This window comes from Triturus cristatus, chromosome 2_2, assembly GCF_964204655.1.
Source record: "Triturus cristatus chromosome 2_2, aTriCri1.1, whole genome shotgun sequence".
Lineage (NCBI taxonomy): Eukaryota > Metazoa > Chordata > Amphibia > Caudata > Salamandridae > Triturus > Triturus cristatus.
The window spans coordinates 736,007,054-736,030,563 of NC_140582.1; positions in this window are offsets into that span (position 1 = coordinate 736,007,054).

A 23,510-nucleotide genomic window follows, 5' to 3' on the forward strand; every position below is an offset into this window, starting at 1 on the left:
GTAGCGATGGTACCAGCTGGAGAGGTATGTAAAACACTGTGAGCACCGGGCGCAAATGGCATCTGAAGCATAAAATGAGAAAACACAGCTTACTGCCTCACACCTTGCATGGTAGTTACTTTACATGGGGAAGCAACTCTCCTAATAGCCAATAGGCTTCCTTCATTTCATTTTACCTTACCACACAAATGCAATTCTTTGCATCATGGTTTTGGTTAAATGATTTTGTACTACAGCTACACATGACAACATGTCACGTTGTAAGCTACATGCATTTGTGCAAAGTTTAATGTGCTGTTTATTATTATTGCTGAGAGAGGGAAGGGGCACCACGCAACACTCTAAGCTAGGCTTTTACCCACAATCAACAGTATGAAAAGGAGCACAAAGCTGGTTCTCATGTCTGATACTTCAGCCAGCCTGATGTTTAAGCCTGCAGCTTTCTGTATTCTTGGACCTACTATTTACAATTTCCCATTAATCTACTGGATATAGGAACACATTCAGGGAATACAAAGTGAAAAAGATGTGCTGTCAGCTAAAAGGCCATGACTAGTAAAAGTGTGACTAATAGCATTGGAGAAAATGGCAGGTATGTGCTACAAATTATTGAAACGACAAATGCATATGGGCACTGGGACAGTGATTGGACACTGGACACCACTTCCGGTCAGGGCGGGAGGACAGGGGACATTAATTGCCTGCACCCACATGGAGGAAGGAGGTGACTGTGTGCACTGTGCTGAGGAGAATAAAAGAACCGGGCGTGTACTCACCATCCTCTGTGTGTGGTCCTTTCGGGCTGGGGCACAGGGGACATGACAGAAATGAGATGCATGGCTTTTCTGTTTAACAGATGGGGATAATCTGGCACTGAGGACAATCAAACTGATTCAGGTTCCTGCAGCTACTCTTGCACTGAGATTAGGTTCCAGTAGGCATGGGTTGTCCTGAATGAGTCCAGATTAAGTGAGTTGACATCAGGACAGCTGTACTGCTGAATATCAACACCAACAATATTGAAAGAATGAAGAAAATAGAGGACAGAATATCAAGGGAGAAAATATCAAAAGGTAAGTGCATATAGGAAAGTATAAAATTACTATTACAAACTCCACATCTATGGGGCCTATGCATCAACAATGCCATTTGCGATTCCTTATTAGCGAAAAATAAGGAATCGCTAATAAGGAATAGCAAAAGGCTATGCATGTAGGAATCGCTATTCAAATAGCGATTCCTTCATATTCCTTATTACCGAATCGGTAATACCGAATCGGTAATAAGGAATACCTACCCATTCATTCCTATGGGCTTGGAGGCCCATAGGAATGAATGTAAAGCCAGTCTGTATTAGCGATTCGGTATTACCGAATCGCTAATAGCGGGAGCACTTTCAAGGGTGCCAGGGTGTCAAAAGGACACCCTGTTGCACCCCTGAAAATGATATGTGCACATATGTTGCACACACACATGCTCTAAGGGCATGTGTGTGCGCAACATGAAACTTTGAAAAATGCACAAAAGTGCATTTTTCAAAGTTTTTGCAAATTACCATGCAGTTCATCTTCATGGTAATTTGCTCCCCCTATTAGCGAAATCGCTAATTTTTTAACTTTGATGCATTGCATTTAAGGAATCTCACTTTGGGATTCCTTAAATGCAATCGCTATTTAAGGAATCGGTATTTAAGGAATCCCTATTTAAGGAATCGGTATTTAAGGAATCCCTATTTAAAGAATCGCTATTTAAGGATTCCTTAAATAGCGATTTCTGATTTTGGGTTGATGCATTGGGATTGGGTATTTTTAACTAAATACCGGGAGCTATTACCGAATCGGTATTTTACCGACTGGATTTTGGGTTGATGCATGAGGCTGTATATGCTTTGAAGATATATGTACTGCATAGGTACATATAAGTGAAGTTAGATGCAGAAAATCTAGATTAGGGCAGAGGAGCTCTTCCCCAGCGCTGTCAGCGCTGCAAAAAGTGAAAAATAAAATGGTGATATAATGAATACATTACCATTTTACTTTTCTTTTTCCACAGCTGAGCTGTGTTTGGGGGCGGGGCTACTGCTGCTGACTGGCAGCAAGGGAGTGGTGCTCACAAACACCATTTACACTGTGCATGTCATTTTGACTGGCTGTCTTGCAATGGCCAGCCTGACATGCGCAGTATAAAATTCTCCAGCCAGCGGTCCAAGACCGGTAGGTGGAGAGCAGGCACAGATATCCAGTGCCTGCTGGAGCGTCAAGTGCGCCCACTCCAGCCAATGCTGGTGCTGCTCTCATGCTGCTCGCAATAAGCAGCAGCATAAGAGCAGTGTTCAGATTGGTTTGGAGAACTGCTGCAGCCTGCAGTTCAGCGCCGAGGGACTGTAGAAGGAGGGCAAAAGGCGAGCCAGCACATACAAGTGGGTGAGTACAATTTTATTTTAATTTATTATTGTTAACCCACTAATGCACTCACACTGCTTTCAGCCTCAACAGCAGAGTTCTGAGTCATCGTTTGTTCTAAACTATCCCACCATGAATGACAGCTTTTGTGCTGACCACGAATTGTTGGTCAGAGGTTGCCCTACCAAATATTAGGAGGGACAGCTGCCACTGCACACTGAATCAGATTTGCTGCTGTGGAGAAGAACGGAGTGGGAGCTGCAGTGAATTCAAGACCACTGCGATGCATACTCAAGTAATTGACTTATCGGGTGGGTCAAGGTCTTCCGTTGGTACTCCAGGCAAAAATCCTTGAAAAAGTTTCAATGTGCCAAGTTTTAGGATTAAGCAGGATAAGTACACTGTGACACGATCCAAGGGTTCCAGGGCCTTAGGTACATCAGTCTGGGTCAGGACACACTCAAGTGAAGCCACCAGCAGGGTCCATTGCAGGTACTGTTGAAACTTGTCAGCTGGGCTCCTTCCAAAAAGTGGGCTTCTTGCAGGTTTTGTGTCCATGTAGCTTAAGAAAGATCAGCCAACAGAACCTTGGAGTCCATTTTCTTGTCCTGGTCCAATTGTGAACAAATACAGCCCTTAGGGTTCTCCTCACAGGTCAATGCAGCAAATGTAGTCCTCCATCTGTCAGTTCAGAAGTACTCCGAAGGAGGTGCCCAGGGATGCCACATACACGTCTGGCACTAGTCTGTGGGTGAATGTGACTCCTAGCCCCTACCTGACCAATAGGGAAAAGGTTATTTGGGATAACCCCACAGTGCCACTCTCTAACTAAAACAAAGATGTCAGAACCTTACTTCCCTTATACAGAGTTCCTGTCCCCACCTTAGAGGCGTGGCTAGTGAAATGAGCAAACTATTCCATGTTGTCCCTCATAAACGTTTCTGGGGGTAGCTCCTTTCTCACTGGGTTTGATGTCTAGCTGGTTAGAAGGACAAGAAAGGGGGCAGGCCCAAGTTTGAGCTACATCAGCCAGTGACAGAGTAGGCCTCTTTGAAGATAATTAAGTTCCTGGGCACTGCTCCGAGAGTAATCATGTTAAAGGACCTGGGATCTCTAGCACAGCTAAGCCATTTGTCTCAGCTCGGCGAGCCAATTTACACAAATAAGGAGCTATTCAGCTCCTGGGTGACAGGTTGAAGCTCATGCCTTAGGTCTTCTAGAGACTTTAGTCTGGTTAAAGGTGACATTTTGAAAGTACCTTTTGTGAAACATTTTTTACAAATCCAACTTAACCAATAAATTGGAGTTGTAATCAATATTTGAAAAAGTCAGAGAATGAACCTTTTATCTAGTCCCTAGGTGGAGATAACGTTATTATCTTTAAAAGGTATCCCAGTGCATTCCTATGGAACAGCTAATTCTGCTACAATGAAAATATCTTTAAGGGCATTGTCACTGTAAGGACACGTTTAGCATTAAATGTTTACTTGTCATTATAAATATCATGTGTCCTGCCTTTTGTGCATTTAAGGCCTGCTTAGGGGTGATGTAATACATTTTTAATAGGAGAGTTTCGGCTTGTCAAAAAGGTTTTTTTAAACAGGCTGAATTTGCAGTTTAAACCTGCCCAGCCAAGTTACTGGTGACAAGCCTGCAGTCATGTTTCCTATTGTTAGTTTAGTGATGGCGCGATATGTGCTGCACTCCACTGGTGACATTTAACTTACAATTCCTGGGTAAACTTGGTACTACATGCTAGAAAAATATAGGTAAGTTAAATATGACAATTAGGAGTACAGCCAATTTTGATATGTTTTAGGGGATCAGAGCACATGGACTGGGGACTGGTTGGCAAAGTTCCAGTGCACAGTTAAGAAAACAAGTGCACCAGTCAAAGCAATGCAAAAATAGGGATTTTCATACAGTAACTAATTCGCAAACTGGAATGGGTACCCAAGGCATCCCTTACCCTTAATTAATTTCTATATAAAAACATTGTTTAGGATATGCAGTTGTATAAGGGACCAACGCTTACTAATCAAATGTGTGCAAACGTAAAAAAGCTTTAGAAACGCTTTATTCATGTATTGAAAAGCAATCAAGAGGTGGAAGTATGCTCACCACAGCAGGCCACCATCCCTGTGTTTGTAGCCAATCATAGTGGTTCACAACTTGCTACCTCCCTTAGGAATATAAATGAGGTAGGAAGAATAACAACCTACTACAACTCTGTATTTTGTGAACCTACCTTTTGGTATATAGGATCAGTTTGGAAAATACAAATGCATTCAGTGAAAGTTGGTTCGCAAATTGCAGCCCTTCCTACCAGATGCATTCTTCATACATGAGGCCTGGTATTCATAAATAGCGCATTCTAAGAAATCGCTATTGAAGACACTGGACTCATAGTACATAACATTTTGTCATTTCTAAATAGCGAACCTATATTATTTGCTATTTAGAAATTGTAAAATGTATTTTTGTAGATGAGGTACTGCAATTCCTATTCAGACTTTTGTTTTTAAGAGGTGAGTATTCCTACATTAGAGCAGTGTTGAGGCAGTCTTAATGGATATGGTGATGTTGTTCCAGATACTGGGTGCATAGATGGAAAAGGCCTTATCTCTTATATTCCCTCTTTACAGTTCTTAGTCTTCAGTCTGTTGATGTGCTGTCTGCAGGTGTGCCAAGATTCATGAGAGAAGGTGAGCTTCTCTGCAACATAAGGGGTAGGAGGAGGTCATGATAACTTTGTAAATGATGCAGCTGGTTTTGAAGTTGGTGCAAATCGGCAAGGTGAGCAAATGGAGTTCCATCAGAAAGGGGAGGATGTGATAAAATTTCTTTAGATCCTGGATGAAACGTGCTGCAGTGTGAAGGATGCTCCGAAGGAGTGCCATCCAGATGCAGGAGTACCAGGACTTGAACAGCACTTCTTAAGTCGCTTTCAGGAAGAAACGGTTTGAACTTTATTTGGAAGAGAAAGCTTCAATCAGGTTGTCATTGCTTTTTAGCAATGTATTCCTTGAGGTTGAAATTGTGTCCACTAAGAATCTAAGTGACTTGATATTCTGTGAAGGGGGAAGCTTTTGAGGGTCATGTCATTGAGCCAGGTTGGTCCTGTATCTTGTTTATTGTTATTTTCAAATAACAGGAATTCTGTTTTAGTTGGTTTCAGCTTCAGTTTGCTGCTGGAAATCCATGCCTGGATGATGTGCAAGCAGTGTTTGAGTCATTGAATGTCTGAAGTAGAGGGTACTTTCAAATAGCAGGGGGTAACCTTCATATGTGGTCAAGAGGGCATTGTTATATATATATATATATCCTTTAGCAAAGCGTCCAAGTGACAGTGGGAGCACCTTAACCAGCTGGTGCCTGCGTCGAGACCAGGACAGGGTCTCGCGAAAATCTTCCTCAAGGATAAATGACGCGGCACACCTCTTGATGATTTAAAGTTGTTTATTCAGTTCGTGACTGCCTCCTACGCGTTTCGAACCATAGTTCCTGATCACGGTAGAGTGTTGCTTAGTCCTTTTACAGTTTCCTCTTATATACACATAAGCTTTTGCTGGTGCATTGTGGGTTTGGTAGTTTGTGAATTACATGTAAAACTACCAAACCCACAATGCACCAGCAAAAGCTTAAGTGTATATAAGAGGAAACTGTAAAAGGACTAAGCAAAACTCTACCGTGATCAGGAACTACGGTTCGAAACGCTTAGGAGGCAGTCACGAACTAAATCATCAAGAGGTGTGCCGCGTAATTTATCCTTGAGGAATATATATATATGTATATATATTCACTTAAAAAACCATAGGTTTCACACATGTTATAGTTAGCTGGGCATTTCACTCGTGAAAAACCATTGAAATTTCCACGTTATAGTTAGTGCAGGCAACTATAACTCACGCGACCGCAATCCTCTGCTGATGACGTCAGATATTACATCACTGATGACATATGTGTTTTTCTGAAAAAAAATATTTGTAATATATGTATAGCAAAAAATTAATGGAAGAAGACATGGGTAAATAAGTGTCTAAATACAGTATTAGCATCGACAGAGGATTGCGGTCGCGTGAGTTATAGTTGCCTGCACTAACTATAATGTGGAAATTTCAATGGTTTTTCACGAGTGAAATGCCCAGCTAACTATAAAATGTGTGAAACCTATGGTTTTTTAAGTGAATTTGCAAGGTTTTTTAAATGCTAATTCCTAACTATAGCGTGTGTGAAACCTATGGTTTTTCAGTGACTTTGTACGTTTTTTTAAATGCTAAATTATTGTATTTATTTGTAATTTTTTTTTTTAAAAGTTTTTTCACCGTGCGCGTACTGTGCGCGCTGTGGGCGCACGCTGCGCTTCGCGCACCGCGCGCCCACATTACGTAGTTCGCGGAATTTTTCCGTTTCTACCGTGCGCGTACGCTACGCGCACTCCGCGATTTTTCGTAAAAAAATTAAAATACATTTTTGCCCTTGGGGGTCCTTCTGGGACCCCCTGACCAAGGCTAGGGGGTCAGGAACTGTCCAGCATGCCCCCTTTTCACGTTATCCACCTTTGTTTTTCACCCCCTCAGACTGCGAGAGACAAAATGGGGGCCGACACTTCCTGGTTTCGACCGATTCGAATGTTTACTAAGATCTAACAACCAATCAGAATCGCGCTCGGGCACGGCAGCGTGCGCGTACGGTAAGCTTACGGTACGCACTTGGAGCGCGCCTATAGATATATAGATTGATTTAAATGCTATTTTCTCAGGAAATACTGAACAGATTTACACCAGACCTGCAAAAGGCACATCCCTGACCTGAGGACTACCTCTCTGCCAAATTTCAAGTAATTCTGTTCAGCTGTTCGGGCTGCAGCTTGGACTAAAGGTCCTATGGAAAAATGCATGGGTAAAACGCGTTTTGGGACCCCCCTTTTTCTCAGCCCCCACTTGACTAATCCCCCCGAGACTTTCAGGGAAGGAGCGGAGCGGAGCGCCCCACCTATTTTGAAAATTTCGCGAGGATTCGTCAATCGGCGCCAAAGTTATTCAAAATAGAATGTTGCGGATTTCCTATGGAAACACGGTCCTAACTATAACTATCCACTGGCGACCGCCAGTAGATAATATATATATGTATATATATATATATTCACAAAAAATCCATAGGTTTCAGGGACGTTATAGTTAGTTGGACATTTCACTCGTACAAAACCAGAGAAATTCGGCCATTCTAGTTAGTAGAGATAACTATAACTCACGCCCCCGCACTGCACTGCTGATGAAGTCACATATTACATCACTGATGAAATGGTCAGTGACATCGCTGATGACATCACTGATGACATCTCAAATGACATCACTAATGACATCACTGATGACATCATTCACGTGATCATCTGGTGCACCTCCTCACACCGTAATATAACCTTTGATACACCCCCTCTAAAATACAGGCTACCATTCTCGAAACCATAGACACACCAATACCAGTTAGTACATACCCACTCACTGATTCATAGGTCTACACACACATCCACTCACCCATAAAGTCACTCATATGTGCAGTCACTCATCTATGTAGCCACTGACATATGCACTCATACACCTGTACAGATACTCACACACCGCCACTAACCCATAGAGTTACTCACACCCCTAGTCAGTCTTGCAAAAAATCAATCACACTCCCATTTACTCACCTATACAGTTATACACACACCACCCCACTTATTCATACAGATACTAACACATACTTACTCTCTTATACAATCACTGACACAAGCACGCACTCATCCATACAGATACTCTCACAATCACTCACTCTCACATATAGTCATTTATATAGTCCAACACTCACACATACTGCCTTTCACATATGTAGTTACTCACACATGTACCACTGAGATATCCATTCACTCACCAACACACCCATACAAACACTCACCTACCCATATAGATCTTCACAGATGCACTCTTGGACCCATACACCCAGTGAATCACCCACTCACACATCTATGCACAGAGTCACACACCCCCACCCACCCACTCAGACACTCAGTCACCCATACAGATACTCAGACAACCAATCAATAACCCATATAGACACTCATGTAGCTACTCACCAACCCATGCAGCCGCTTACACACCAACTGACAGACGGATACAGACATTCACAGTTTAGTCACAAACCCATGCATTCAGTAAGACACGTTTAATTACTTACTTATACAGTCAGTCACACACCTAAGAAATCATATATTCAGACACTCATACACCCACTCATTATTCATTACACCATGGCATATGTATATACATATATATATATATAAAAACATATTTATACTTAACAGAAACACACAGTCACTGGATGATGTCATCAGTGATGTCATTTGAGATGTCATTAGTGATGTCATCAGTGATGTCACTGACCATGTCATGAGTGATGTTAATGTGACATCATCAGCAGTGCATTGCGGGGGCGGGAGTTATAGTTATCTCTACTAACTATAACGGCCAAATTTCTCTGGTTTTGTAGGAGTGAAATCTCCAACTAACTATAACGTCCCTGAAACCTATGTTTTTTTTAATGAATTTCTAAGGTTTTTTAAATGCTAATTTCTAACTATAACGTACCTGAAACCTATGTTTTTTTAGTGAAAATATATATATATATATTCACTGAAAAAACCATAGGTTTCAGACATGTTATAGTTAGCGGAAATTTTACTGATAAAAAACCAATGAAATTCCCCCATTATAGTTAGTGCAGGAAACTATAACTTACGCGACCGCAATCCTCTGCTGATGCTAATACTGTATTTAGACACTTATTTGCCCATGTCTTCTTCCATAAATTTTTAGCTATACATATATTACAAATATTTTTTTTTCATAAAGACACATATGTCATCAGCAGAAGATTGCGGAAGCGTGAGTTATAGTTTCCTGCACTAACTATAACGGGGGAATTTCATTGGTTTTTTATCAGTAAAATTTCCGCTAACTATAACATGTGTGAAACCTATGGTTTTTTCAGTAAATTTGCAAGGTTTTTTAAATGCTAATTCCTAACAATAACGTGTGTGAAACCTATGGTTTTTTCAGTGAATTTGTACGTTTTTTTTAAATGCTAAGTTACTTTACGCCATTCGTGGCGTGCGCGCCCACTTAACGCAGTTCGTTGCGTGCGCGCACGGTGCGCTTCGCACACCGTGCGCGCACAGTGAACACGCGGTGCGCTTCGCGCACCGCGCGCCCACTTTACGCAGTTAGTGCCGTGCCCACGTTACGCTAGATGGGCCATGTACGCACGATGCGCTTCGCGCACCGTGCGCACATGGAGGACATATTATGCGCTTCCTTGTGATAGGTAATCTGTTGAAATTTTTGGGGGAAATGCTGTGCTCTTATATGCCATGCACAAATGGTGGCCTGCGGCCACCATTTGCACACGGGGTGGAGAGAGTGTGGATTTTTTAAAAAAAATGTTTTTTACCGTACGCGTACGGTAAGCGTACGGTAAGCGTAATCGGCGAAATTTTCGAAAAATAAAAAATTACCGTTTTTTGGCTTGGGGGATCTTTGAAGACTCAACTAACATGGTTATGTGCATGGGCGCTGTCTAAACAGCCCCTTTATATGTTTTTGGCATTTGTTTATCAGCTCCCCCCTCAGAGTGCGAGAGAGAAAATGGCGGCCGCCGCTTCCTGGTTTCGACCGATTCGAATGTTTACTAAGATCTAAGGGCCAATCAAAATCGCGCTCGCGCACGCCACCGTACGCGTACGGTAAGCGCACCGTAAGCACACCGTAAGCTGGCTCAGATATATATATTGATTTAAAGGCTATTTTCTCAGAATCTACTGAACAGATTTACACCAAACCTACAAAAGGCACTTCCTTGACCTGAGGACTACCTCTCTGCCAAATTTCAAGTAATTCTGTTCAGCCGTTCGGGCTGTAGCTGTGTCTAAAGGTCCTATGGAAAAATGCATGGGAAAAACGCGTTTTGGGACCCCCTTTTATCTCAGCCCCTGCTTGACGAATCCCCCCGAGACTTTCAGGGTAGGAGCGGAGCGTAGCGCCCCACCTATTTTGAAAAATTCGCAAGGATTCGTCGACCGGCGCAAAAGTTATTCAAAATAGAATGTTGCGGATTTCCTATGGAAACGTGGTCCTAACTATAACTACCTACTGGCGACCGCCAGTAGGTAATATGTGTATATATATATATTTATATATATATATATATATATATATATATATTATTCATTCCAGATTGCTCCTTCTGTCTCCCCTCGCCCAAGGCAGGCAGGTCGTTCGGTGTCGGCGGAGCGCGCCGACCTTAAGATTCCCAAATATATTAAGTATAACGACCACCACCGAGCTTTTCATTCACCAGATCTTATTTTATTAGGTAACGCGTTTCGCCTGACACAGCAGGCTTGATCACACACGGAGTCGTGGGATGAATACAGGTTTATACTTTCAGGGAATCAAAACAGAAAACGGACAGCATACAAACTAGTATCAACCAAGTATGTTAGTTTGGCGGCCATTTTAAGCTAGTCAAAAATAGAGATGAAACATATGTTCAGTCTAGTGCTGTATATGGCCTAACACATGTTATTCTTAATTTTTGAACTATTGTATTCATAGTTTCAAACAAACCTATAATTGGTTCTCCATGTTATACATATTGATTTATACCCATTATGCATAGTAGCAACAAAGAGAAATATCCTATATTCAGTCTAGTGCTGTGACCTATTTTTTGAGTCCTCAATATATACATAATAATTCGCTATTCGTGAAGCATAGTGCTGTGAGAAGCATACATATGAGGCAATGTGCTATTATGTACATGATGGTATGTTAAGGCTATACGAGTTCATGACACAGTGTCAGTATTATTGTCCGTTGCAAAAACATTCTCCTCAAAAACGTGACATGATATATCCCTGCTCCACCCAAAAAGATCCACACCCAAATCAACAAAATTAAAATTCTGTGCTACCTTTACCTTATATAATCTATACATTACAGAAAAGAACTAAAACATATCATTAGGAATATGGAGGTTCTCTTATCTGTCATGTGATTCAATTTTCTGTTCTGGAAGAAAAGGGTAGGGGTATATTACGATTCCCTTCCGGAGTCGGCCCCTTCCTTTCCTCCTAAAATAAAACAAATTACAAATATATTAGATACATATTTTCAAATTAAAATTCTACTCAATTACCTCTTAGTACACAAACGTACAGATCAATTAGATATACAGAACATAGCACCAAATGAATGTTATTCTCGTAAATGCACACTCAATTCCTCATCTTGATTTAATCCTCCTGGGTATTTACTTTGTAAGTTAATGATGTGCCAAGACTCCCTCTGTCTGAGTTGTAGTTCTCTGTTACCACCCCTTCTATTATACTCTATCTGTTCGATTGCAAAGAAAGATAAGAGTGAGTTGTTGGATAGATGGTACTTAGCAAAATGTCTTGCCACAGGGTAATGTGGATCTTTATTCTTAATAGCTCGCATATGTTCCAACACCCTCTTTTTTGTTGCCAGAGTGGTACTTCCCACATATCTTAAGTGGCAAGGACATTCGAGGATATAAATGACAAATGAAGTTCCACATGTAAGGAATTATTCAATATTCCTTTCACCTACAGGTCTACTGTATTTTTTCCGCATGTGACTGTTGCGGCACGCTCTACAGTGACCACACGGAAAAAACCCTTTTAAATTAAGGCGTGTGTTTTTTTGGGGTTTGGAAATATCACCTTTCATCAGAATATCCTTCAGATTTCTGCTTTTCCTGTAAGTGATTAGTGGACGTGTAGGTAAATCCTTTACCAAGCTGGGTTCCGTCTTTAGTGTATTCCAGTTTTTATTCAAAATTTTGGCAATGTTTTTAGACTCTGCGTTAAATGTGAGGATGACCCTAGGTTGGTTAGTCCCTTCTTTTTCGTCCTCGGGTTTTTCTAGCAGAGTTGTTTCTCTCGAGAAGTTTTTCACTTTTTCTACCGCTCTATCTAGCACCCATTTGGGATATCCCCTTTCTTTGAATCTTTCAAGCATTACATTTTGTTCTATGCAGAAATCTTCCATGATACTGCAGTTTCTTCTTGCCCTGAGCAGTTCTCCAAATGGAATACTCCATTTTAAAGTTTCAGGGTGGCTGCTCAGGGCATGAAGAAGACTGTTCCCTGCTGTTTCTTTTCTGTGCAGTTTGGTGCAGATTTTGTTCTGGCGGATTTCCACAGTAACATCTAGAAATTCAATGGCTACCTTACTTATATTATATGTCAGTTTCAAGTTGTAATCATTGACATTCAAGTTGTTTATAAATGCAATAGCTGATTGTTAATCCCCCTTCCATATAATAAAGAGGTCGTCGATGTACCTAAGCCATTTAATTATTTTCTCTCCTGACTCTGTTTGGGTAATCTTTCTCTGTACCTCTTCTTCCCACACCCCAAGAAAAAGATTGGCAAAACTTGGGGCAAAACAAGTCCCCATAGCAGTACCGAGGACTTGTTTAAACATTTGATCATTGAACAAAAAAATGTTATGTGTTAGACAGAATTTTATCATTTCTAGTAATGTTTTAGTGTGGTCCAAAAAGCAAATTTTTCTTCTTTTCAAATAGTGAAAACAACATTTTAACCCCAATTCATGGTCAATTATGGAATAGAGTGAATTTACATCCATTGTAATCAGTTGATAATCCTCCTCCCACACGATATCATTTATTTTGCCAAGAAAATCCTTGGTGTCTTTAGTGTATGACGGAAGAGTTACCACGTACTCTCGTAGAAAATAATCTATATATTTAGAGATATGTTCTGAAACACAACCAATCGATGATACTATTGGTCTCCCTGGCGGTGAAGTGGCATTTTTATGGATTTTAGGCAATAGGTAGAAACTAGGTAACTTGGGATAATCTTTTTTCAAGTAACAGAATTCCTCCCATTGTATGAGGCCTTGATCTTTCCATGCCGTTAACATTGCCCAGATTTTTATTATGCTGTCATTATATTCTTCCATATTACTTGTCACATAATATTTGTCATCATTCAATTGCTTGAGTGCTTCGTTAATGTACAGACTGCGATCCCATAAGACGATGTTACCGCCTTTGTCTGCTGGACGAATTATTATATTGTCGTCTTCTGCTAATGATTTTACAAATTCCCATTGGTTTTTAGTAAAATTCATTTTAGGTTGCTTGTAAGAGGGTTTCTTAGTTTGCATGCGGAAAGTAACTAGATCTTTCATTACTGTTTCGTGGAAAGCATCTATGTTGTCGTGCGGTGTCGTGGGATAGAAAATTGATTTAGGTTTAAATCCTGTTTTAGCTGGACAATCAGTAACAATTTATTCTTCTACATTTGTCATACACTCAGGATCATCATACAGGTCCACTAACGTTGTTAGCGTGTTAAGGTCTCCTATGTTGGTGTAAGGTATATCATCTACTCCCATAGAGCTATTGTTACTTTCATTAGGAGGTCTTACCCATCTGTTGTTGTGCCATTTTTTTAGCTTGAGCTTGCGTATAAGTTTAAAAATGTCAATTCTAGTTTCTGGGTAATTGAAGTTACCTGTGGGACAAAATGAGAGACCAAGACATAGTGTTCTTTTTTCTTCCATGCTAAGTGGTCTGTATGATAAGTTTACAATAGTTTTGTTTACCATTGCATCCTCCATTATTTCTGTTGTGTTTGACCACTCTTTTTGTTTCCCATTGGCCTGTATCCACGTCCTCGCCCTCTTCTTGATTCTCTGTCGGATTCGCTGTCTTCTTCGCCAGTTTCTTCCTTGTTTCTTCCTCTTCCTCTTGTTTGGAGTCCTCGACCTCTCCCTCTCATTTTCGGTGGTTGTACTGTTCTCAGAATCTGCCTCCCTGATCTCATGAGGCGATATTCCTCTAAAAAATTAGTTTGTTGTCTTGTCACAGTTGTTGATTCATGAGTTCCTCCTTCCTGTACATCTCCTTCTGGATCACTGCTAGTTATAGAACTAGCGGCACTTGGGGCTCTGGCCATATACAGCACTAGACTGAATATATGTTTCATCTCTATTTTTGACTAGCTTAAAATGGCCGCCAAACTAACATACTTGGTTGATACTAGTTTGTATGCTGTCCGTTTTCTGTTTTGATTCCCTGAAAGTATAAACGTGTATTCATCCCACGACTCCGTGTGTGATCAAGCCTGCTGTGTCAGGCGAAACGCGTTACCTAATAAAATAAGATCTGGTGAATGAAAAGCTCGGTGGTGGTCGTTATACTTAATATATTTGGGAATCTTAAGGTCGGCGCGCTCCGCCGACACCAAACGACCTGCCTGCCTTGGGCGAGGGGAGACAGAAGGAGCAATCTGGAATTAATAATATATATATATATATATATATATATATAAATATATATATATACACATATTACCTACTGGCGGTCGCCAGTAGGTAGTTATAGTTAGGACCACGTTTCCATAGGAAATCCGCAACATTCTATTTTGAATAACTTTTGCGCCGGTCGACGAATCCTTGCGAATTTTTCAAAATAGGTGGGGCGCTACGCTCCGCTCCTACCCTGAAAGTCTCGGGGGGATTTGTCAAGCGGGGGCTGAGATAAAAGGGGGGTCCCAAAACGCGTTTTTCCCATGCATTTTTCCATAGGACCTTTAGACACAGCTACAGCCCGAACGGCTGAACAGAATTACTTGAAATTTGGCAGAGAGGTAGTCCTCAGGTCAGGGAAGTGCCTTTTGCAGATCTGGTGTCAATCTGTTCAGTATTTCCTGAGAAAATAGCATTTAAAAGCATATAAATATCTATACGCGTGCACCGTGCGCGCACCGTGCTGTGCGCGAGAGCGAAATTCTGATTGGTTGTTAGATGTCAGTAAACATTCGAATCGGTCGAAAATTATCAGGAAGTGTCGGCCGCCATTTTGTCTCTCGCACTGAAAAGTAAAGGGGGAAAAAAGGTGGAAAACGTGAAAAGGGGGCAGGGAAGAGAGTTCCTGACCCCCTAGCCTTTGTCAGGGGGTCACAGAAGGACCCCCAAGGGGCAAAAAAACATTTTTTTTTTTTTTTAAATCGCGGTGTGCAAGGTGCGCGAACGGTGAAAATCCTTGCAAAAAAAAATAATTTATAAATACATAACTTAGCATTTTAAAAAACGTACAAATTCACTTAAAAAACCAAAGGTTTCACACACGTTATAGTTAGGAATTAGCATTTAAAAAACCTTGCAAATGCACTTAAAAAACCATAGGTTTCACACAGGTTATAGTTAGGTGGATATTTCACTCGTAAAAAACCAATGAAATTTCCCCGTTATAGTTAGTTCAGATAACTATAACTCGCGCGACCGCCACTCTATCACAAGGATGATGTCATCAGTGATGTCATGAGTGATGCCACTAACCATGTCATGAGTGATGTAATATGTGACGTCATGAGCAGTGGATTGCGGGCGCGCGAGTTATAGTTATCTGAACTAACTATAACTGGGGAATTTTATTGGTTTTTTACGAGTGAAATATCCACCTAACTATAACCTGTGTGAAACCTATGGTTTTTTAAGTGAATATATATATATATATATATATATATATATATATATATATATATATATATATATATATATGTATATATATATTGCTGCAGCATGATTAGATGCCAGAACAGTTGTCAAGCAGAGGATGGTTATCATTGATGTTCTCTAGGAATTGAACAAAGAATACTCTTTCAATAATATTTCCAATGACTGGCAGGTGGGTGACAGGTCGGTAGCTGGCAAGGTACTCAGATTCTTATTGTGTTTGTAGTGATGTTGGTTTAAAGTGACCATTGTGAGATTCTAAGAGAGGGGGTGGGTAGAAGAACTGAAGAAGGCCTGGTGTCATCAAGTGCTGTCAGACCATCTGTATTTTTTCAGTGAAGAGGTTAATTGCATTGCACTTTTCTGTGAGCTAAGGTATTGATGAGCATGGCAGGAGATTGAGGCAGTTATTGATTGTCATGAACAGCATTCTGCTTCTGCTGGTGGCTTCATTGATGGTGTTGGTACAGTACTTTGCTTTGACTGATATGCTGAGCAGAGTGACTTCAGTATCAAGAGTTCATCAGGAGTTCTGTTTTCCTTCCCCTTTCTTTCCTCTCTGTAGATTGATCATTTACCAGGGCACTGAAAGCTTAGACTTGCACTTGCATGTTGTAATTAGGGCATGGATGATCACATAGCTTTCCCAAACATTTCTGACTTTTTTTGAAGGGTGTTGGTGTCAGATATGGAGTTGATAGTGTGAGAGATGAGTTGAAACATTTGGTTGCCAGGAAGAATTCTTAGAAAGATCTGAACATTTGGTCTTAAGGCACTAAGGGGCCAATTAGGATGCAGTGGTAAAGGCTCAGACTTTTGGTCGGAGCCTTTACGGCCGCATTGTAATGATCCGTTCAGCTTCCTTTCTGTCCGCCTCATTACGATGGAGGCGGTCAGAAAGCAAACTGGCCAGTCATTCCGTCTGGATTCCGACGGGCTCGGAAAGCCCATCCGCCATTCAGAAACTAGCGTGTAATCTCAAGGGCGGGCCTTTCCAACCTTGAGATTACGATGACGGTTTCCGACATCGTCTTCTTTTAAAGATGGTTTTGGTGGATATCAGTGATGTCACACGTCCAAGGTTCTGAAGTTTCTTCAGTCTGCCCTCTCTTCCAATTCTATGGTTAGACCTTTTCAAGGTGGAAGGTGAAAGTAGCAGAAAATATCTACAGGTCAAGACTAGATCCTCAGTGTTGCCTATGAAACCCTCCATCTACTAATTTCTTTCTTCTACAACACACACCATACTCTAAGACACAGCCAACATGTAATACATTTTTTCTAGGACCAACAAAATTACAAACACCCTTCCTACACTAAATGAGCTCCACCTCCATTTTTCAACACCACAGTCTCCATTACCATGCCACCACTCTCTCACACTTCTCTCCTACTTCCTACATTGAACGTATCCCTATTCTCAAATCAGCTAATCCATCTTGTACACCATCTAAATCTTCATCCCTCAAAATATTAAACTCTTAACTCTGTTCTCCAAATTAGTTATCTGCCTAACCCCAATTACTCTCTCCAAGCTGACATCTACCCACATTGTCAAATCAGGCACGGCTGTACCGCTACGAAAATTTCCCATTTCTGGCACGATATAGCCATTGGTTTCCCGTGCAGGTAAGTGTGGTGGGGCAGGCCGAGGGATGGGGGGATGGTAGTGAAAAATGACGGAATATGGAAAATGAAATAAATAACCGAAGAAAACCACTTATCTTGCACTCACCGCATCACCGACTCAGCGATGCAGCAAGCGCAAAGTAAGTGGTTTTATTTATTTTAGTCTCCCCTATTCCATAGTTTGTCACTTCCACAACCCGCCCTGCCCCACCACCCCACCGCGCTTACCAACACAGGCCACGGCTGGGTATACATTTCCAACTATGGCCCAGTAGCACACTTCACTTTCTTTTCTGAGATACTGGAGCACCTCTTCTTCAACTGACTCACTGTATTTCTCGCATTCAACAACATTATCAACCCATTCCATTCCAGCTTCATTGCTCGCCATTTAACAGAAACGGCACTGTCCACAATCTCTTATCTTGGATTAACTTGACTACCTTCATTTTTTACACTGAAGATCACATCACATTACTCTATTCACGCCAGATCATTGTGATCCATAAAAATGTCGTCAGTGGTTTTCTTTCCAGCTACTGATTCTCAGTGGAATGTGACTTCAAGTGATCCCCGCCAACATTTCCTGTTGAGGACCCTCAAAGATCAGTTCTAAGGCCACACCTATTCTCTCTCTACACCATATTTTCTTTGAATTCGTGTTAGACCTGGTACCTTGGCGTGGTTCTCCCTTCCATTTTTTGCTGTTGCCTCATGTGTTTTTGCTGGTGTTGGATGCTTTGGGCACTGTGCCACTGCTATCCAGTGCCACAGTGCAAGTGCTCCCTATGGAAAATTGATGTGTGTATTAGTGGTTCCATGATTGGCTGGTTTGGAGTACCTGTCAGACCCTAGTACAGTACACCAGGAGTGCCCAGGGCTGGTAATCCAAATGCTGCTAGTGGGCTTTTAGCACTGGTTGTGCCACCCACAGAAGCAGCCTGTAAAAGTGTGTCTCAGGTCTGCCATTGCAGAGCCTGTGTGCAGTCTGGTACTGCCATGCTGACTTGGCAAGTGCACCCACTTGCCAGTCCCTAAACCTTCCCTTTTCTTCATATCAGACATCCCTATGGTAGGCCCAAGGGCAGGGCGCATTGTAAGTATAAGGTAGGACATGCCCTGGTGTGTGTGGTATGTCCTAATAGTGAATTACAGCCATTTTCGTTTTTCACTATTGCAAGGCTACCTGTTCCCCGTAGGCCAGAAAGAGCAGTTTGATTATTACATCTTATAATCCTAACTGACTCAGGGAAGATGGTAGAAATTCGAGTTTAGTATGCCTGAACTCAGAATGACAAAATACATATTTTAGTGAAGTTGGTTTTAACATTCTGTGTTTGAAAATACCACTTTTAGAAAGTAGGTATTTTCTTGTCTAACCATCCAAACCTACCTCTGCTAGGTTGTGTATTGCTTGTCTGGAGTTTGAGTGACAGGGGCTGGGGGATTCCAGGAGACAGGGTGAGTCAGCACAGGGCTGAATAGAGAGATCTGCGTCTAGATGGGTGGGAGGAGTTGCACCTGGGCCCTGAATAGGGTTGTGCCTTCCCTCCACAATGCTGGCTCCATCTACTGGGGTGCATCTGATGTCTCTGCCCTGCACTCTGAAAGGAAAGAAGGAGTCTTGTCAACAAAGTGCTCCAGGACTGACCATAACTGGTTTGGACTGGGCAAAGGCCTCTCTGCCTTCAGAGAACAAAGAGAAACTGGGCATAAATATTGGGACCCAAACCCAAGAACTTTAGATCACTTTGGGAAACAAGTAGAAACCTTTGCTGAGTAGAGGAACCAGAGAGACTGAGGAGAGAGGGGTTGGCCTGCAGTGGTTGCCTGACTGCCAAAGAAAGGAGAAAAGGAACTTTGTGTACTTTATTCAACTTGTGAAGGATCTCCAAGGGCATGAGAAAAGAGCTTGCCTCCTGCTGAAGTCACAGGGACAACAGACTTCACCCATCAGCTCCCCAAGAGTTCTTTGGAAGTGCCTGCTGTTTTGCGAGGCTTTCTGAGGGACTGTGTGTCGCAAGGAGCTGGAAGCGCAACTCACGAGCAAGAAGCGTGTCGCCGCACTGCCGCTTCACAATGAGAAAGCGCCTCGCATCGCTGGACAAGAGGATCGACGTCTCAGCAGATGCCGCCACATCAACGGGAAGCATGTCGCAGGGCCTGTTGCGGCTCGCAATGTTATCGAAGCAACTTGCATCGCCGGAGAAGAGGATCGACGCCACAACAGACGCCACCTCATCACCAGGAAGCATGTCGCAGGGCCTGTCGCGGCTCGCATCGTTGCCGGAGCGTCCTGCCCCATCGGAGAAGAGGATCGATGTCGCAGCAAATGCCGCCGCATCACCGAGAAGCGTGTCGCATGGCCTGTCCGCATCGTGTCGCATCAAGAAAAGATGCCATATTTGTTTCTTTGCACCGGATCTCCATCGCATCACGGCATTGCATGCCGCACCGCCATGGAAGCGCAGTAAGAAACAGACTTATGACCTTCCCTCGCAGAGAAGAACCAACGCATCCCCTACGCAGCAGTAGGGACCTGACGCATCACCGTTCTTGCGTATAAGGAACTGACGAATCACCTTCCCTGCAACACTTTCGTTGTATTGCGTTACGCATCTAAGGTACATTGAACTCAAAGTGTTGCAGTTTAACATCTAAAGAGAACTAAGCTAATTCTACCATTTTAAGTACAGTATTGTGGATTTTTGTCGTTTGTGGTCTTGTGATAAGTCTATATAAAGAATACTTATTTTTGATATACAACTTGCATGGTGTCCAGCTGTAGTGTTGTCACTTGATTACTGTATGTGTTCACAAATGCTTTACACACTGCCTCTGAGATAGGCCTGTCTGCTCATGCCAAGCTACCAAGGGGGTGAGCAGTGGTTATTTTAGGAGTTTACCCCCTTACCCTGACTAGACGCAAGGGCCCCTACTTGGACAAAGGTACCTACCTCTGCCAACTAGAGACCACCAAATCTAACATTGGTGGTTAGCGGTGAGGATTTGGACTTGCATTTGTGACTCATGTACTGTGATTGGTGAACACTACTAGTGAGTGCAGACCAAAACACGACCACATACTTTTGGTAGATTGTTTTTTCTGGGTCTTTCTATTTTTGCAAAGAACTGCCAAGGTTGACCACCATGGAGAAAGCAGCATCCATAGCATCTGTTGATTATGATTGGGAAGAGGAGAAACTGGAATGCTACAATGTAAACCAGCTGAAGCACTTTTGCAGGAGATTCAAAGTTGCAATGACCGGTCTCTCGAAGAAGGATGAGTACCAGAAGGCGCTGAGGGCCTGGGTCACAGCAAGATGTACCCCTGAGGATGAGGAAGGGGTTGAGCATGCAGAGGTGGGCCATTGGGTCCAGGGGGGAGGAGAGCAACTTCTGCAATAGGTAGCAGTGTTTCTGCCAAAGGCCTGTCTCCAGAGGAGTTGGAGGACAGGGAGAGGTGTAGGATGCATGAGATGGAGCTGACCAAGCTCAAGTTAAGTGGGCAGTTAGAATTGGAGATGCAAAGTAGGAAATTGGCCCTGGAAGAAAAGAGGATGCAGTTTGAGCATGAGAAGGGTTTGAGGGAGATGGAATTAAAATCCAGGAGCTTAGTGATTACTCCCTCTGGTGGCAGCACACTGTCAATGCCTGTGGAAGCTAGAGTGTATATTCCCAAAGATGTGGTGAAGGAATTTTACAAGAATGATGATATTGGGCAGTGGTTTAAGGCTATGAGGTAGCCATGTCTTCCCACCAGGTCCCTGAGAAGGATTGGAGAGCGGGGTTGTGGGGGTGGTTCCTTAGTGAGGGGCGGGATACACTGTTAGACTTGCCCTCTGACTGCAGTAATTCTTACAGCCACATGAAGGAAGCATTGATGTCCAGGTATGGGTTGACTCCTGAATTGTATAGACAGAGGTTTAGAAATTGCAAGAAGGTGGAGTCAAGTACCTGGGTAGAGTATGTAACTTTCTTTTGCAGAGCATTGGATGGCCCCAAAGTAGTCCCCAAGGGAAAGGTTCCCAGCCTCCCCCTGAGAAGAAGCACAGGGCCCCGACAGGTAACCCTGTTCACAAGGGACCCCTGAAGTGCTACAAGTGTGGAGATTTGGGCCATAAGTCTAATGATCCCCGGTGCCCACAGTTTGGAAAGACAGCACCCACTGGTGCTCTGCCCTGGCAGATGGCGAGTGTAGCCCTGGGGGAGGCGAGGGGTGTCCAAGGTCGGTGGGGGCCAGGAGAGATGTCCCTTTTCTCTTTAGGAGACAGTGAGGTGGTCCTCAGGAACCAACTGCCTGATAACACTAAGAAGTACAGGCAGTGGGTGACCATCAATGGCCATAGAGTGGAGACTATTCGAGATACAGGAGCCAGTGTGACAGCTGTCAAGTGTCACCTGGTATCTCAAGAGCGGGTTGTCCTCAATGCAATCTATCCAGTTGTTGCCACTGATAACACAGAGAGCCACTGCAAGGTGGCTCAGGTTCCCTTTGGGGGGGGGGCTCTCTGGTACTCTTCAGGTAGCTGTGAGGCCGGCCATGCCTGTTGACTGTTTGTTAGGGAGCGATTTGGAGAGCTCACCTTGGAAGGAGGTGGAGCGGAGTGCTTATTTGGAGATGTTGGGTCTGCCTGACTAGGCGTGTGTCATCACACGGTCCATGGCAGCCAGTAGGGGTTCTCAAGAGGACCTGGAGCCTGAGAGGGAGGTCCAGGTGCCTGCCTTAAAGAGTAGAGGCAGGGGGTGCGGGAAACCAGCCCCCGAAGTTCCCACAGCCCAGGAGGAGGTAGACTCTGAGGGGATGCCCTAGAGCCTACCGGGGAACAGGTAGCTGAACTGGGAAACCTGCCTGAGCTGTCCCATTGACAGCAAAAAGGAGGACCCTCCAGGGAAGAGTTCTGCAGGGAGCAGAAAGAATGTCCTTCTCTTGTGGGCTTGCGGCAGCAGGCTGCAAACCAGGCAGCAGGTGATCAGTCTGGATCACATTGGATCTACTGGGAGAATGGTCTCCTGTATGGTGAGCCTAAGGTTGCTGAGCCTGGGTCAGTCCATGTGCTGGCGGTACCCCAGCTCTTCAGAGCCTTCCTACTGGGGCTGGCTCATGATGTGCCATTGGCAGGACATTTGGGGCAGGATAAGACCTTTGAGAGGCTTGTCACCCACTTTTATTGGCCCCAAATGCGCAAGAGTTCAGACACTCATTGCAGGACATGTCAGACTTACCAGGCAAGTTGAAAGAGTGGGAGGAAGCAAAAGGCTCCTCTCCAGCCATTCCCTGTGGTCAGCACCCCCTTTGAACGGGTGGGTATTGACATGGGCAACAGGTTCATCCTGGTTTTGGTGAACCATGCCACCCGGTACCCGGACTCCATACCTCTGAGGACAGTGACGGCCCCCGTGGTGGGACGGGCACTGATGGGAATTTTCTCACAAGTAGGATTTCCTAGAGTGGTGGTGTCTGACCGAGGTGCCAACTTCATTTCTAAGTACATGAAGTCCCTGTGGCAGGAGTGTGGGGTAACCTACACATTTACCATTCCTTAGCACCCCCAAGGAAATGGGTTGGTTGAAAGGTTCAACCGAACCCTAAAAGGCATGATTATTGGTCTTGAGGTACCTATGAGGCATAAGTGGGACATCCTGTTACAATGCCTGCTCTTTGCTTACCGTGAGGTGCTACAGAAATCTCTAGGGTTTAGCCTCTTTGAGCTTCTCTATGGCCACCCCGTGAGAGGACCTCTGAGTCTGGTCAAGGAAGGCTTGGAGCAATCTCCCAGGAAACCTCCCCAGGATGTATATAGCTACATGCTGGACTTCAGGAACCAGACTAGGTGTTTCAGGCAACTCGCTGAGGCGAATC